The 16,323-nt window shown below is 39.5% G+C and overlaps 1 pseudogene; it reads left to right on the top strand.

The window, feature by feature from the left end:
- LOC120878245 overlaps positions 1–16,323 on the top strand; it is a 139,922-nt pseudogene that overhangs the window by 68,142 nt on the left and 55,457 nt on the right.

The raw sequence follows: 16,323 nt of genomic DNA, 5'->3' as shown, positions 1-16,323 counted from the left end.
GTCTTCCACATTAGAGACCCTTAATACTAGTTCAGTGTGTGGATGAGTGAATGTGAAAGGCACAGTCCTTTATACTCAAAAATTACTGACATAAATTTCTTTTTGTTTGTTTCTATCTTTGTTTTCTTCATCATGCAGATTCTGTTAGCTTCTTGAAAATTCAGGATACAATTCTTTCCCATGAAAAATTAGTAAAATTTCAAAGAAGCTAAAGAAGCCACTGTGAACTACTAAGAGGAGAATTTTACAGAATGAAAAGTAAGGTTCGTGGGCTACAAAAAGAGCTGTCAGAAACCACAGAAGTGAAATCACAGTTAGAGCATCAGAAAGTGGATTGGGAACAAGAGCTCAGCAGCTTGAGGTACTGTACACCTCGCTTTTAAAGAAATATTTGAACTATTGTTTCCTTTAGTACTGCAGAGTCATAGACGTTTTATAAGGACTAACTTATCCTATAGGATTTTACAGAGGAGAATGTGTTACTTGTATTGTGGAGTGTGAAATTCTTGGAAATACTATAGCAGGTTCTTAACAGTGAATGCTTCTAATAACTTAATGTATATTTTTCCAAATCATCATTTTCATGAGCATACAGAAGTCCACCATAATGGAAACCCCATTAAATATTTACCAAATTGACTTTCAGTTGTTTTTTTCCCTTTTCTGTATTCTATTTAATACTTCAAGGAACACCTTTTCTTTAAATTCATTTATACTTTCCTAATTATTTTAAATACATTTTCTTTAATAATATCATATAATTCGATCAAAGTATGAGAACTTACCACTCGTCCAAGGTAAGGAACAGTAGCTGCATTTTGCTGCAGCAGCCGTTTCTCTTACCATGTCCAAGGTAAGAGAAATGCAAGTAAGACAGTAGGTGTTGCAAGAGGGCAGACACACTTAAACCAGAATCACAGAAAACTAGTCAAACTAATCACACTAGGACCACACTCTTGTCTAACTCAATGAAACTAAGCCATGCCCTGTGGGGCCACCCAAGACAGGCGGGCATGGTGGAGAGGTCTAACACAATGTGGTCCACTGGAGAAGGGAATGGCAAACCACTTCAGTATTCTTGCCTTGAGAACCCCATGAACAGGATGAAAAGGCAAAATGATAGGATACTGAAAGGCGAACTTCCCAGGTCAGCGGAGATCAGTGGAGAAATAACTCCAGAAAGAATGAAGGGATGGAGCCAAAGAAAAACAATACCCAGCTGTGGATGTGAATGTTGATATAAGAAAGGTCTGATGCTGTAAAGAGCAATGTTGCATAGAAACCTGGAATGTCAGGTTCATGAATCAAGGCAAATTGGAAGTGGTCAAACAAGAGATGGCAAGAGTGAAAGTCTACATTCTAGGAATCAGTGAACTAAAGTGACTGGAATGGGTGAATTTAATTCAGATGACTACTACTGTGGGCAGGAATCCCTCAGAAGAAATGGAGTAGCCATCATGTTCAACAAAAGAGTCCAAAATGCAGTACTTGGATGCAATCTCAAAAATGACAGAATGATCTCTGTTCGTTTCCAAGGCAAACAATTCAATATCATGGTAATCCAAGTCTATGCCCCAACCAGTAATGCTGAAGAAGCTGAAGTTGAACGATTTTATGAAGACCTACAAGACCTTTTAGAACTAACACTCAAAAAAGATGTCCTTTTCATTATAGGGGACTGGAATGCCAAAGTAGGAAGTCAAGAAACACCTGGAGTAACAGGCAAATTTGGCCTTGGAATACGGAGTGAAGCAGGGTAAAAACTAATAGTTTTGCCAAGAAAATGCACTGGTCATAGCAAATACCCTCTTCCAACAACACAAGAGAAGACTCTACACATGGACATCACAAGATGGTCAACGCCAAAATCAGATTGATTATATTCTTTGCAGCCAAAGATGGAGAAGCTCTATAGTCAACAAAAACAAGACCAGGAGCTGACTGTGGTTCAGACCATGAAATCCTTATTGCCAAATTCAGAGTTAAATTGAAGAAAGTAGGGAAAACCACTATACCATTCAGGTATGACCTAAGTCAAATCCCTTATGATTATACAGTGGGAGTGAGAAATAGACTTAAGGGACTAGATCTGATAGATAGAGTGCCTGATGAACTATGGACAGAAGTTCATGACACTGTACAGGAGACAGGGATCAAGACCATCCCCATGGGAAAAAAAATGCAAAAAAGCCAAATGGCTGTCTGAGGAGGCCTTACAAATAGCTGTGAAAAGAAGAGAAGTGACAAGTAAAGGAGAAAAGGAAAGATACAAGCATCTGAATGCAGAGTTCCAAAGAATAGCAAGAAGAGATAAGAAAGTCTTCCTCAGTGATCAAGGAGAAGAAATAGAGGAAAACAACAGAATGGGAAAGACTAGAGATCTCTTCAAGAAAATTAGAGACACCAAGGGAACACTTCATGCAAAGATGGGCTCGATAAAGGGCAGAAATGGCATGCACCTAAGAGAAGCAGAAGATATTAAGAAGAGGTGGCAATAATACACAGAAGAACTGTACAAAAAAGATCTTCATGACAAGATAACACGATGGAGTGATCACTCACCTACAGCTAAACATCCTGGAATGTGAAGTCAAGTGGGCCCTAGAAAGCATCACTACTAACAAAGCTGGTGGATGTGATGGAATTCCAGTTGAGCTGTTTCAAATCCTGAAAGATGATGCTGTGAAAGTGCTGCACTCAATATGCCAGCAAATTTGGAAAACTCATCAGTGGCCACAGGACTGGAAAAGGTCAGTTTTCATTCCAATTCCAAAGAAAGGCAATACCAAAGAATGCTCAAACTACAGCACAATTGCACTCATCTCATATGCTAGTAAAGTAATGCTCAAAATTCTCCAAGCCAGGCCTCAGCAATACATGAACTGTAAACTTCCAGATGTTCAAGCTGGTTTTAGAAAAGGCAGAGGAACGAGAGATCAAATTCCCAACATCCGCTGGGTAATGGAAGAAGCAAGAGAGTTCCAGAAAAACATCTATTTCTGCTTTATTGACTATGCCAAAGCCTTTGAGTGTGTGGATCACAACAAACTGTGGAAAATTCTGAGAGAGATGGTAATACCAGATCACCTGACCTGCCTCTTGAGAGACCTATATGCAGGTCAGAAAGCAGCAATTAAAACTGGACATGGAACAACAGACGGTTTCCAAATAGGAAAAGGAGTACATCAAGGCTGTATATTATCACCCTGCTTATTTAACTTATATGCAGAGTACATCATGAGAAATGCTGGACTGGAAAAAGCACACGCTGGAAACAAGATTGCCAGGAGAAATATCAATAACCTCAGATATGTAGATAACACCACCCTTATGGCAGAAAGTGAAGAGGAACTAAGAAGCCTCTTGATGAAAGTGAAAGTGGAGAGTGAAAAATTTGGCTTAAAGCTCAACATTCAGAAAATGAAGATCATGACATCCGGTCCCATCACGTCATAGGAAATAGATGGGGAAACAGTGGAAACAGTGTCAGACTTTATTTTTGGGGGGCTCCAAAATCACTGCAGATGGTGACTGCAGCCATGAAATTAAAAGACGCTTACTCCTTGGAAGAAAAGTTATGACCAACCTAGATAGCATATTCAAAAGCAGAGACATTACTTTGCCAACAAAGTTCTGTCTAGTCAAGGCTATGTTTTTTCCAGTGGTCATGTATGGATGTGAGAGTTGGACTGTGAAGAAAGCCGAATGCTGAAGAATTGATGCTTTTAAACTGTGGTGTTGGAGCAGACTCTTGAGAGTCTCTTGGACTGCAAGGATGTCCAACCAGTACATTCTGAAAGAGATCAGCCCTGGGATTTCTTTGGAAGCAGTGATGCTAAATCTGAAACTCCTGTACTTTGGCCACCTCATGCGAAGAGTTGACTCATTGGAAAAGACTCTGATGCTGGGAGAGATTGGGGGCAGGAGGAGAAGGGGATGACAGAGGATGAGATGGCTGGATGGCATCACGGACTCGATAGATGTCAATCTGAGTGAACTCCGGGAGTTGGTGATGGACAGGGAGGCCTGGTGTGCTGCGATTCATGGGGTCACAAAAAGTCAGACACGACTGAGTGACTGAACTGAACTGAACTGATGACAACTTAAAAAATGGTCTGTGATCTATATTTCTAAACTGTTCATAGAAAAGCTTATATTACTTTACATTCCCACCCGCAGATTTATGAAGTAGCCATTTTTCTCAAGAGAAAAAGAAAACAAAATTTTACATAATTTTATTCTTAACCCTCTGTCGGAAAACAGTGACCATTATTAAGTGTTTTTCATTGTATTCCCCCCACGTTTACTATTTTAAACATTGTGAAGAGGGAACGAAAGTTATTGCAGCAATGAATAATCTCATGATTTTCTAAGAGCTTTAAATTCTGCAGATTCACCTTAAAGCAAGAAGAAAATAGAAGAAATGCCGAAATGTTATATGAAAAAAATGAGGGAGCATTTAAAAAGATAAGAAGACCAAGATAGGGAAGAATTTGAAATGAAACAGCACCTAGAACTCACTTTCCAAGCAGTAGAAGTGAAAGTGAAGACTGAGAGAAATAAGCTGAAGTAATCTTTGATGAACATTTCAAATTTCTAACATGATTTTATCAATATTATTTATAATATCCCCTTTTTAAAAAATAACATTTTATTTAGTGCTGTACCATTTATTTAGTGTCATTTTGTTTAGTGTTATAAGAAATTTTAAATTTTATGTTAATTGTTAAAAACAAAAGAAAAGAAATTCAAAATCCCCAAAGTTAGAAGGCCGGAAATTAGAATTGTATGATCCTGACATGCTGGGTGCACTTTTTCGAGCAGAGAGAGGAAGAGGTCACGGTCAGTAGCTCACACAATAGATCTTGAGAAACCACAAGGTTGAGAATGGTGTAGAAACTGGAGGTTAAGCTCTCAGCCCACCTCAGGCAACCTATCCTTCAGCCTCGATGGACCATTGGTGAGTTAATAGGTCGAGAATAGAAGGGGAGCTGGGAGGGATTATCGTGCCTAATTTTACATCAAGTTGCCTCTGGCCTTCAATCTGGCAGGTGGCTGAGGGTCGTGGACCCTCTGTTGCCCATCAACCCTCCAGTCCACCTGCCCCATGAACAGCTCAGAGCTGGCTCCAGCTTTCCCAGCTGCGTTCTCCCTCACAGCAGAGTCCTCAAGGAAAGGTGTTAACTGGCATCCTTGAGAGGTGCAGGAATTTTTTTTTCCAGCAGTTGGTAAAAACCAAACATTCTTGAGGTTGGTTGTCCTTCCTTTTGCAGAGTTCTCGAGTGGCATCTCAGAGCAGAGGAATTTGCTCCCACACCCGCTGTACCTCTCAAACATGGACTGGGTCACATCCCCGAGGTCCTAGCAGCAGATCTCCCACAACGAAAAGCTCTCGGGAAGAGTTCGGGAAAGTCGTATTTGTAATTCAAATCCATTTGTCTAGCTCAGTCAGGTAGTGACATACAATGGCCTCATCCAAGGAGAGGCCTTTAATATTTTCCATAGGAATTGATCTCAAATCTTTTGTGACTATCTCAGAGAAGCCGGGACCCTGATTGTGGCTTAGGCAAGGAAGACCGTGTGTGGTCCACGATCGACTGTGCTACGCGACCAAGTCCCTCTGCCTTGGAGTGAACGTGTCAGCCTTTCCACAGACGTCATCACCTTCAGTGTCTGAATCAGAGTCTATTCTTGGCTCCACTGTCATTTCTTTAACCAATACCCTGTCAACGACCTTTTCACATCATTTACTGGTTTTCATTTTTTAAAAACTGAGACATCAGTTTTAAAAACACCTTTGAAAACTTTAAAAAGTTGTTTCCTTAGAACAACTTATAAAAGTGCCTCCCCCACACCAAGCATTGCGGGGCGGGGCGGGGGGGACTCTTGCTACTAATAATAGATATTCTGGGTTTTGGTAATGATTTCACTTCCTTGATTGATCATTAGGTTAGATTATCACCTCCCCTGATGGTAAGGAGGAAACTATAGGCAGTTCAGAGACCACATTTTGGATGTCATTCTTCTGCTTGTGAGAAAATGAGCATTCTGCTCTGTGAGTGTCCTGTTTCAGTACAAGGAACTTTTGAAAACAGTGATAAATATGCCAAAATATATATTTAGTGATAGTTATTAAGTGTTTTTCATTGTATTTTCCCCATCTTACTATTTGAAACATTATGGACAGATAATGAAAGGTATTGCAGCAGCAAATGATCTCATAGTTTTCTAAGAGCTTTCTAAATTTTACCTTATTTACCATTAGTGTATGTACCATGAATGAAATAGGAAGCTTATTTTGTATTGATATGTTTGTACTAGAGACATGTGGTTTGATGTAAGAAGACTAGTACAGTCCAAAGACCTGGCGAAAAGGCTGCAGCTTACTCACATTTTTAACTTATTTTTTTTCAGAATCATTATAGATAATGAGTTAACTAATGTTTGTAGAAGTGCTTAATACAGTTATCAATAGGTGTAATTATTGTAATTGCCTATTAAAATGTTAGAAGATAGCATGGTCTCAAGGAAAAACTTTTTGTACAAAATTGAGTCTATTTATACAGAGTTAAGGCTCTTAGTGTGAATAACACGTATAGGAGATATCAGATACAGTGTTTATAAACCTAGCAAGTGGTGTTGTTTATTGAATTATAGTTGATTAACAATATTTTGTTAGTTTCATGTATACAGCACAGTGATTCAGATATATATGTATATGTGTGTATTATATAAATGGAGCTTCTTTGCTGGCTCAGACTGTAAAGAATCTGCCTGCAATGCCGGAGACCTGGGTTCAATCCTTGGGTTGGAAAGATCCCCTGGAGAAGGTGGAGAAGGCAATGGCACCCCACTCCAGTACTCTTGCCTGGAAAATCCCATGGGCGGAGGAGCCTGGTGGGCTACCATCTATGGGGTCCCACAGACTCAAACATGACTGAAGCAACTTAGCAGCAGCAGCAGCCTGGAGAATGAAATGGCTACCCACTCCAGGATTCTTGCCTGGGAAATTCCATGGACAGAGGAGCCCAGCAGGCTACAGTCCGTGGGGTCTCAAAGAGTTGGACATGACCGAGTGATTAACACACATACACACTCACTCACACACGCTTACATGTACACACATATTCTGTTTCAGATTCTTCTTGCAGAATATTAACTGTAGTTCCTTATGTTGTACAGTAGATCTCTGTTATTTTATATCTACTAGTGTGTATATGTTAATCCCAACATCCTAATTTATCCCTTCCTCTACCCCACTTTCCCCAGTGGTCACCATAACTTTGTTTTCTGTGTCTATGAGTCTTTTTCTGTTGTGTGAATAAGTTCATTTTAGATTCTACATATAAGCAGTATGATATAATACTTGTCTTTGTCTGACTTACATCACTTAGGGTGATACTGTCTAGGTCCATCCCTGTTGCTGCAAATAGCATTATTTCATTCTTTTTTATGGCTTACTAGGCTTCACTTTCACTTTTCACTTTCATGCATTGGAGAAGGAAATGGCGACCCACTCCAGTGTTCTTGCCTGGAGAATCCCAGGGATGGGGGAGCCTGGTGGGCTGCTCGTCTATGGGGTCGCAGAGAGTCGGACGTGACTGAAGTGACTTAGCAGTAGCAGCAGTTTTCCATTATATAAATATTCCATATCAGATGCAATGTTTAAGTGTAGTCAGATGTATGACTCTTTTATTTTTAGCCTTCTGGGTTTGTTGTAGTTGAGAGAGAAGCCTTTCCAGTTCTGAGCTTCTTGAAAACTCTTTTGGGATTTCTTTTTTACTTTTGTGGATTCATTTTCTTCCATTAAATTTTTGAACCTTTGGGAATTTCTGGTTGTATAAAGTCTGAGGATTGAATTGAACCTTATTTTTTCCTGTTGGAGACACACTTGGTGCAGTCTTTTCATTGTATAAGCATATAAGTTAATCTTTCTTTTCAGAGGAAATCATGGAATGTCACTTTATTGAGCACTAGCTAAAAATCTCCTTTGTTTCACTTAGGTTTATGATAGTTGTGAAGAAGCAAAAGACCTGTTGCACAAAAACCACGTGCTGCTGGATGAAATTGCCACGCTAAGCCTGGAGATAGATGCAGTGAAAGATCAGCACCGGGAAAAGGGAGAGAGCTATTTTGAGGACATTGAAATTTTCAAAGTAAAGAATGATGATCTTCAAAAGGCAATGAAACTGAGTGAGGAAACGTTAGCAAAGCTATATCCCACTATACAGGCCAGCTTAATGTTCTGACAGCTGGGAATACATTGCTAAACTCCAAGCTGGAGAACAAAAAAGAAAGTAAACAAAGACTGGAAACGGAAGTGGAATCCTACCGTTCTAGACTGGCTGCTGCCTTACACGATCATGATCAAGGTCAGACATCAAAAAGAGATCTGGAACTTGCTTTCCAAAGAGCAAGAAACAAGTGGTTCTGCTTGCAGGACAAAATGAAGTCCAGTGTGGCTAATCTAAAAGATATCGATGAGATGCTTTCCCAGCAACTAGCTACAGCAGAAAGTAAACTCAATAAGCTGAAAATCAAGCAGCAGCACCCGAGAGATAATATTAGAGAAAAGATTTTGATGTTAGAGAGTGTCCAGAGAGACCTAAGCCAATCAGAGTGTCAAAAGCAGGAAATTGACAACATGTATCAGAACGAACAAGGCAAAGTGAATACATACCTTGGAAAGCAGGAATCCTTAGAGGAGAGATTATCTCAACTCCAGGGTGAAAACATGTTGCTCCGACAGCAACTGGGTAATGCACGAAACAGAGCCGACAGTAAAGAGAAGATGGTCATTAGCATCCAAGACCAGTTTCAGCAGATCGTGAGAAAACTTCAGGCCAAATATGAGAATCAAGGTCTGATGATGGAGGAAAGAAACAAGGAGTTAATCAAGGAATGGAATAATTTAAAAGAGAGAATGTATTGATATGAAAATGAGAAAGCAGAAGAAGAAGTATCCAGAAGAAGAAATAATTCTTAGACTTCCTGAAAGAAAGTTCAAAGTGATTCTTGATTCTGGCTAAATGTTGAATCTAGTTGAATATAAAAAATACACAGGCTGTGAATATGGTCTCTAAACCAGCCTAAAAGCACACCTTGTATCCAGCAAATAAAAATTAGACCAAAGAAATCCTTTACTTTGAGTAGGGACATTGTGTCATTTATGAAATGTTAAGAGATTTAGTTCTAAATTGTTAACATAGACAGGTACTAGTAACTTACTCTTTATTAAGGTAATAATTTTAAGTTTTATGTTACCACATTTCAGTATCATGATGAAGCAGATAAGTAAAATGCTCAAACCTGAAATGAATATTTTGAAATGAAGCATCAGTTACCTGGATTATCTTGATAGTCAACTCCAGGTTTCCCAGAGGCTGTATTTTATATATCGTACTTTGGCTTCAGTAGCTTATCATAGCTTTTTGCTATATTTGTTGGTACAATTTTATTTTTATTCATATCAATTTGAGTTAATATGGGAAACATTTTAGCCTTGAATCATTTATTCTTAAAGCCTCTCAACTCTTCAAATGCATCCACTTATCATTAAAGCACAATTTGGGACTCAGGTGATGAGCTTTAGCAAAACTGTTCTTGATTTAATCTTCCCACTGCTATTTATGATTTACTTAACATTTTTACAAACAATTTGCTCATAATTCTCATTTTAAGTATCAATTACAATAATTTGAATACAAGCTTGTCCTCAAAAAATGAAGAATGGCAGGATTCGTGAGAAGCAGGAATGGAGTGAGTCAGGGAGAGGGTTGTAGGAGCTGTGGTCTGGAGGCAGGTGGAGGACAGGTTATCAAGACTCCTTGAAGGCCATGGGAGCAACCTCATTTTTTAAGTTGCATTTTTCTTTTATATTGGAATATGGTTGATTTAAAATTTTGTGTTAGTTTCAGATGTACAGCAAGTTGATTCAGTTATAGGTGTACATATATCCATTCTTCTTCAGTTCCTTTTCCCAGGTAGGTGACTACAGAATATTGAGTAGAGCGGTTAGCCAAGGGCAAAGGTGGGGAGGAGGGATAAATGAGGAGTTTGGGATTAATATAGACACACTACTATATATAAAATAGATTAGCCACAAGGGAATGGCCTCACTTTTCTGCTGAGGTAGGAATCTATTGGAAAGATCTGAGCACTGGTTGGAATATGTGAAGATCCCTGAGTTAATCAAAGCTTCTAATAAAAAAGGAAAGGAAAATGTTTCCACACTGTTTCCACAGTGTGGAATTTTCCATCACTTTTCCCACCTACACACTCATTTCTTTCTGGACGTGAGGTGGTGAAGCTCTGCAGATTTATTGGGAAGGGCAGGGCATGGACAGTGTGCCAGCGTCCTTTGTCTGAGTAACTTAGTATCAGGAAGGCTGGAGGGTAGCCCCTTCTGTGTCTGTAACCAGATTCAGTGAGGAGGAAAAAGAAGGTGAATTGCTGTCTGTGGTGATAGTTTTCAAAGTCCATATGTTGGAGTTATCTATTATTAACATAACATAATAGTAAAGTGATTTGATAAAGTCAGTGACAGAGTATCTTATTAGGCAGTTGTGAGACAACTTCAACAAGAACTGGATGACACTGTAAGAAAGCAGTCTATGTCGGAGGCTCCACTGAAAGTCATGTCATGTTATAGTGCTAAGTTAGAAGCTGAGGCACAGGATTTGAAAAACACTTGTATACTACCACAACTACGTCAACTCACAAGTCAGGTATGTATGAAATTGAACGTGTTAACAGTTAATATGTAGGATAAAGTGTTTTAGGACACTCATTTTCACGGTCAGCTTTCTTCTGTATTTTTGTTACAAGTAACTTACTACAATTTTCTTATCTTTATAATGCACTCGCTCCTTAAACTCTGACTTTTATCTTGCCATTTGCATTATATTATTTTTTCTTATATTGTTTACCCTTAGGAAAGTTGAGAATTGTGCCTCATTATTCACACAAGTTGAGAGCCTTTTTCTTTTTTTCCTCTGAAACAATACTTTTTAAAGTGATAGCTGTATTACCATGATGAGGCAAGCCAGATTAAAATCAGAGTATAATATTAGTTTAATGGAACATTCAGAAAATTATCACTTCTCATCTTTCATTTTGTGAATGGCTGTAGAGTTCTGTATATATTTATTTCATGGATTTCCGGATAGCTTGTGCAGAAAGCGTATTATATAAACCAGTTGAAGTTTATGCATTGCCTTCTTTCCTTTTCATTTTAAGGATATTGTAAAGCATGGAAGTACTCAGATGGTGTAGCATATGGACATCCAAACTAGAAAATTATGAAGATTATCTGTATCCTGCCATTGGATTTTTAAAAAAAGCTATTGAGATATAAATGACGTATCATAGAATTCACCCACTCAACATGTGTAATTCGGTATCTCTTAGTCTAGAGAGGTGTAACTGGGGACTACAGTCAATTTTAGAGCATTTCCATCACCCCCTAAAGAAACTCTGCATCCCTTAGCCACCACCAATGGCCTCCCATCTCCCTCAGCCCCAAGCAACCCTCAGTCTAATATCTGTCTCTGTAGACATGCCTGTCCTTGGTATTTTATACAAATGGAATCATGCAGAATGCTCCTTTGGGATTAGCTTTGCTCATTTGACATCATGTTTTCACAGTTCATCGATTTGATAACAAGTATCAGGTCTTCCATTTCTGTAGGTTGTCAACAGTAAGCTAAACCATGTATCCATCATCACTTGATGGAGCTTTGGGTTGTTTCCACTTTGGGGCTATTAAAAATGCTGTTGTGAACATTGATTTCCATGATTCTGTATGCACATGTTTTTATTTCCCTGTGGTTGGATCTTATCCTCAGAGTTAGCTGGCTAATTTCACCTTTTCTTGGCCCTTGCTCAGACTGTCCTTTCTGTCTTTACAGTTTCTTTTCCTCTTGGATAGTCTTCCATTATTTCTGACCTGGCGCAGAGTCTCTCCTCCTTCATGGAGGTTACTTGACTGTCCAGCTCTTTGAGCCTTTTCACATCTACCCTTGTTCCCTAGTCTCTGAGGAAGAGTTTAGCCCCTAATTTTACACTGTTGACATTTCTTCCATGAGGGGGAATCTTACCTAAGTATACATTGGGGTAACAGGGAATATTTATTGATGTGCATGGCACTTGTTTGTGTAACTGGACAGTAACAAAGGATTACAAGAATGAGGCATTTTTTGTTGTTGCTGTTCAGAAAAATGTGTGGATCATCTCTGTAAACTGCTATGAAATGGGATTTCTTTAACTTTGCAAATAATTCTCTTTGGAATGCAATTCAAATTAGCAAAAAGTCTTTGTACTTCAGAAAAAGGCTTATGGGATTAAAATCCATATTTACAAGATTTATTAATTAGAGTCTTATTCTCACAGTCTTGTTTTGGGAGGGAATTATTAACTTAGCCCTAGATAACTCAGTACAGTATCCCTCAAAATTCTTTAAAATCCTGGGACATTAAGATGAGGGGAGGAATAAGAGACATTCTACTAAGAGGTGACTTGTAGTCATTTTATGATGATAGAAAAATATTATGTAGAACAATAAAAGAGTGTAAAATCAAGTGCAATTTTTGTGTGACAAAGATGACAGTGAAACACATATTTAATGACTCTTGGTGGTTTGAACTTCTTTCTTGATTCTCTAAGTAATCCCTCATCATATATTCTACAATACAAATACTATCGTATTTATTTGATCCTGGGTTTCAGTTAGGCTGTGCTGAGTCTGCTTTCTTCATTAGCAAACAGTTTCTTTTTATTCTTGAAGACTGATGATTTTCCAGCAGAGCTGGAAATTGCACCTTCAAAATGTCTGCTGCTGCTGCTGGTAGGTCACTTCAGTCGTATCCAACTCTGTGCGACCCCAGAGACGGCAGCCTACGAGGCTCCCACGTCCCTGGGATTCTCCAGGCAAGAACACTGGAGTGGGTTGCCATTTCCTTCTCCAATGCATGAAAGTGAAAAGTGAAAGTGAAGTCACTCAGTCATGCCTAACTCTTAGCGACCCTGTGGACTGCAGCCTACCAGGCTCCTATGTCTATGGGATTTTCCAGGCAAGAGTACTGGAGTGGGTTGCCATTGCCTTCTCCAGTTTATTGACTACACCAAAGCATTTGACTGTGTAGATCACAACAAACTCTGGAAGATTAAAGAGATGGGAATACCAGATCACCTGACCTGCATCTAAGAAATCTGTATGCAGGTCAAGAAGCAATAACTGGACATGGAACAACAGACTGGTTCCAAATCGGGAAAGGAGTATATCAAGGCTGTATATTGTCACCCTGCTTATTTAACTTATATGCAGAGTACATCATGCAAAATGCTGGGCTGGATGAAGCACAAGCTGGAATCAAGATTTCTGGGAAAATATCAATAATCTCAGATATGCATATGACACCGCCCTTATGGCAGAAAGTGAAGAAAAACTAAAGAGCCTCTTGATGAAAGTGAAAGAGGAGAGTTAAAAAGTTGGCTTAAAACTCAACATTCAGAAAACTAACATAGCATCCAGTCTGATCACTTCACTTCAATTGGATGGAGAAACAATGGAAACAGTAAGACTTTATCTTTTTGGGCTCCAAAATCTCTGCAGATGGTGACTGCAGCCATGAAAGTAAAAGATGCTTGCTCCTTGGAAGAAAATATATGACCAACCTCGACAGCATATTAGAAAGCAGAGACATTGCTGACAAAAGTCCGTCTGGTCAAAGCTATGGTTTTTCCAGTGGTCATGTATGTATGTGAGAGTTGGACTATAAAGAAAGCTGAGCACTGAAGTATTGATGCTTTTGAACTGTGGTGTTGAAGAAGATTCTTGAGAGTTCCTTGGACTGCAAAGAGATCCAACAAATCAATCCTAAAGGAAATCAGAACTGATGCTGAAGCTGAAACTCCAATACTTTGGCCATCTGATTTGAAGAACTGACAACTGGAAAAGACCCTGATGCTGGGAAAGACTGAAGGTGGGAGGAAAAGGGGATGACAGATGAGATGGTTAGATGGCATCACTGACTCGATGGACATGAGTTTGAATAAGTTCCAGGAGTTGGTGATGGGCAGGGAAGCCTGGCGTGCTGCAGTCCATGGGGTTGCAAACAATCAGACACGACTGAGCTACTGAACTGAACTGACTGATATCAACTCCTAGTTGGAGTCACCCCTTACAGTCACATTTCTTTCTGAACCTTTGCATGTTATTTTTTCATTGCTCAGTCGTGTCCAATTCTTTGTGACCCCATGGATTGCAACACACCTAGCTTCCCTGTCCTTCACCATCTCCTAGAGTTTGCTTAATCTCATGTCCATGGAATCAAACACGCCATCTAATCATCTCATCCTCTCTCTCCCCCTTCTCTCTGGCCCTCAGTCTTTTGCAGTATCAGGGTCTTTTACAATAAATTGATTCTTTGCATCAAGTGGCCAAAGTATTGGAGCTTCAGCATCAGTCTTTCCAATGAATATTTAGGGTTGATTTCTTTTAAGACTGACTGGTTTGTTCTCCTTGCTGTCCAAGGGTCTCTCAATAGTCTTCTCCAGCAGCACAGTTTGAAAGCATCAGTTCTTCAGTGCTCAGCCTTCTTTATGGTCCATCTCTCACATGTGTACATGACTTCTGGAAAGCTTGAATATTTTGGAGATTAATCGCCTGTCAGTTGCATCAATTGCAAATATTGTCCCCCAATCTGTGGTTGTCTTCTGTCTTGTTTATGATATCCTGTGCTGTACAAAAGCTTGTAAGTTTAATAAGGTCCCATGTGCTTATTTTTTGTTTTTATTTTCATTACTCTTAAGAGGTGGGTCAAAAAAGATATTGCTATAATTTGTGGCAGACAATGTTCTGCCTATGTTCTCCTTTCAGAGTTTTATAATGTCTATACTTACATTTTGGTCTTTAATCCATTTTGAGTTTATTTTTGTGGCTGGTGTTAGGGGGTGTTCTGATTTCATTCTTACACATGTAGCTATCCAGTTTTCTCAGCACTGCTTATTGAGGAGGCTGTCTTTTCTCCCTTGTATAGTCCTGCTTCCTTTGTCCTAGATTAATTGACCACAGGTGCATGGGTTTCTCTCTGGACTTCCTATCCTGTCCCATTGATCTATGCCATATATTTAAATTTTTGTGCCAGTACCAGTGTTTTGATTACTATAGCTTGTAGTATACTCTGAAGTCAGGGAGCCTGATACTGTCAGCTCTTGCTCTTCTTTCTCAAGATTGTTTTGGCTCTTCAGGGTGTTTTATATTTCCATACAAACTGTAAATTTTTTTGTTCTAGTTCTATGACAAACACCATTGGTAATGTGATACAAATTGTATCGAATCTGTACATTGTTTTGTGTAGTATATTTATTTTGACAGTAGGAAATGGTTTATTCAGAGTGGTTCTAGGTATGTGGTGGCCACCTTGAATTAAATCAGATTGAATCAGATTCATTAAATCAGATATGATTTTTCCAGCCTGTGGCTTTTTGTGTCCTGCAGAAGGAGCCAAATGACTGGCCAGAGCTCTGATGCATGGGCTCCTCTTTGGAAAACGTGAAATGTAATTCTAAAAGGCCAGCATCTTAAAGCATTCAATAGTCTGCCTGCAACCATTCCTTTTGCTTCATTTTAGTGTGATGTGGGTCAAAATGAGAAGCAGACAGGAAAATGGTTGCCTCTCCTGGCATATGATAATATTGTGGAAAATGAAAATGTGAGTCAAACACAGAGACAGTCTAGTCAAACAGCACTTAAACACAGAGGACGTGAGTATGTACTTGGTCTTCTGAAAAAGATTAGACAGTAAAGAATGGAAGCGACGGAAAGATGGAAGCAGACATATATATATATATATGTCTGCTGATGCTGCTGGTAAGTCACTTCAGTCGTGACTGACTGACTCTGTGTGACCCCATAGACGGCAGCCCACCAACCTCCTCCGTCCATGGGATTTTCCAGGCAAGAACACTGGAGTGGGTTGCCATTTCCTTCTCCAATGCATGAAAGTGAAAAGTGAAAGGGAAGTCATTCAGTCATGTCTGACTCTTCCCAACCCCATGGACTGAAGCCTACCAGGCTCCTCCATCCATGGGATTTTCCAGGCAAGAGTACTGGAGTAGGGTGCCATTGCCTTCTCCATATCTCTCTCTCTCATTTATATATATATAAATGAGAGTGTCAGGTGGTAAGTTTCAAATTTTCAGTGATACCAAAGAGAGTGTTGCAGGAATTTAGGAGGAAGTTGCTTGGATATGCACTACTGTGGTCGGATGAGAAGGACAGCAGCTCTGGGAGGAGCTGGGACATGGACTGGGCCCTGACTG

The sequence above is a fragment of the Oryx dammah genome, unplaced genomic scaffold, assembly GCF_014754425.2.
Source record: "Oryx dammah isolate SB20612 unplaced genomic scaffold, SCBI_Odam_1.1 HiC_scaffold_18, whole genome shotgun sequence".
In the NCBI taxonomy this organism is placed as follows: domain Eukaryota; kingdom Metazoa; phylum Chordata; class Mammalia; order Artiodactyla; family Bovidae; genus Oryx; species Oryx dammah.
This window is presented reverse-complemented; position numbering and strand designations above follow the sequence as displayed.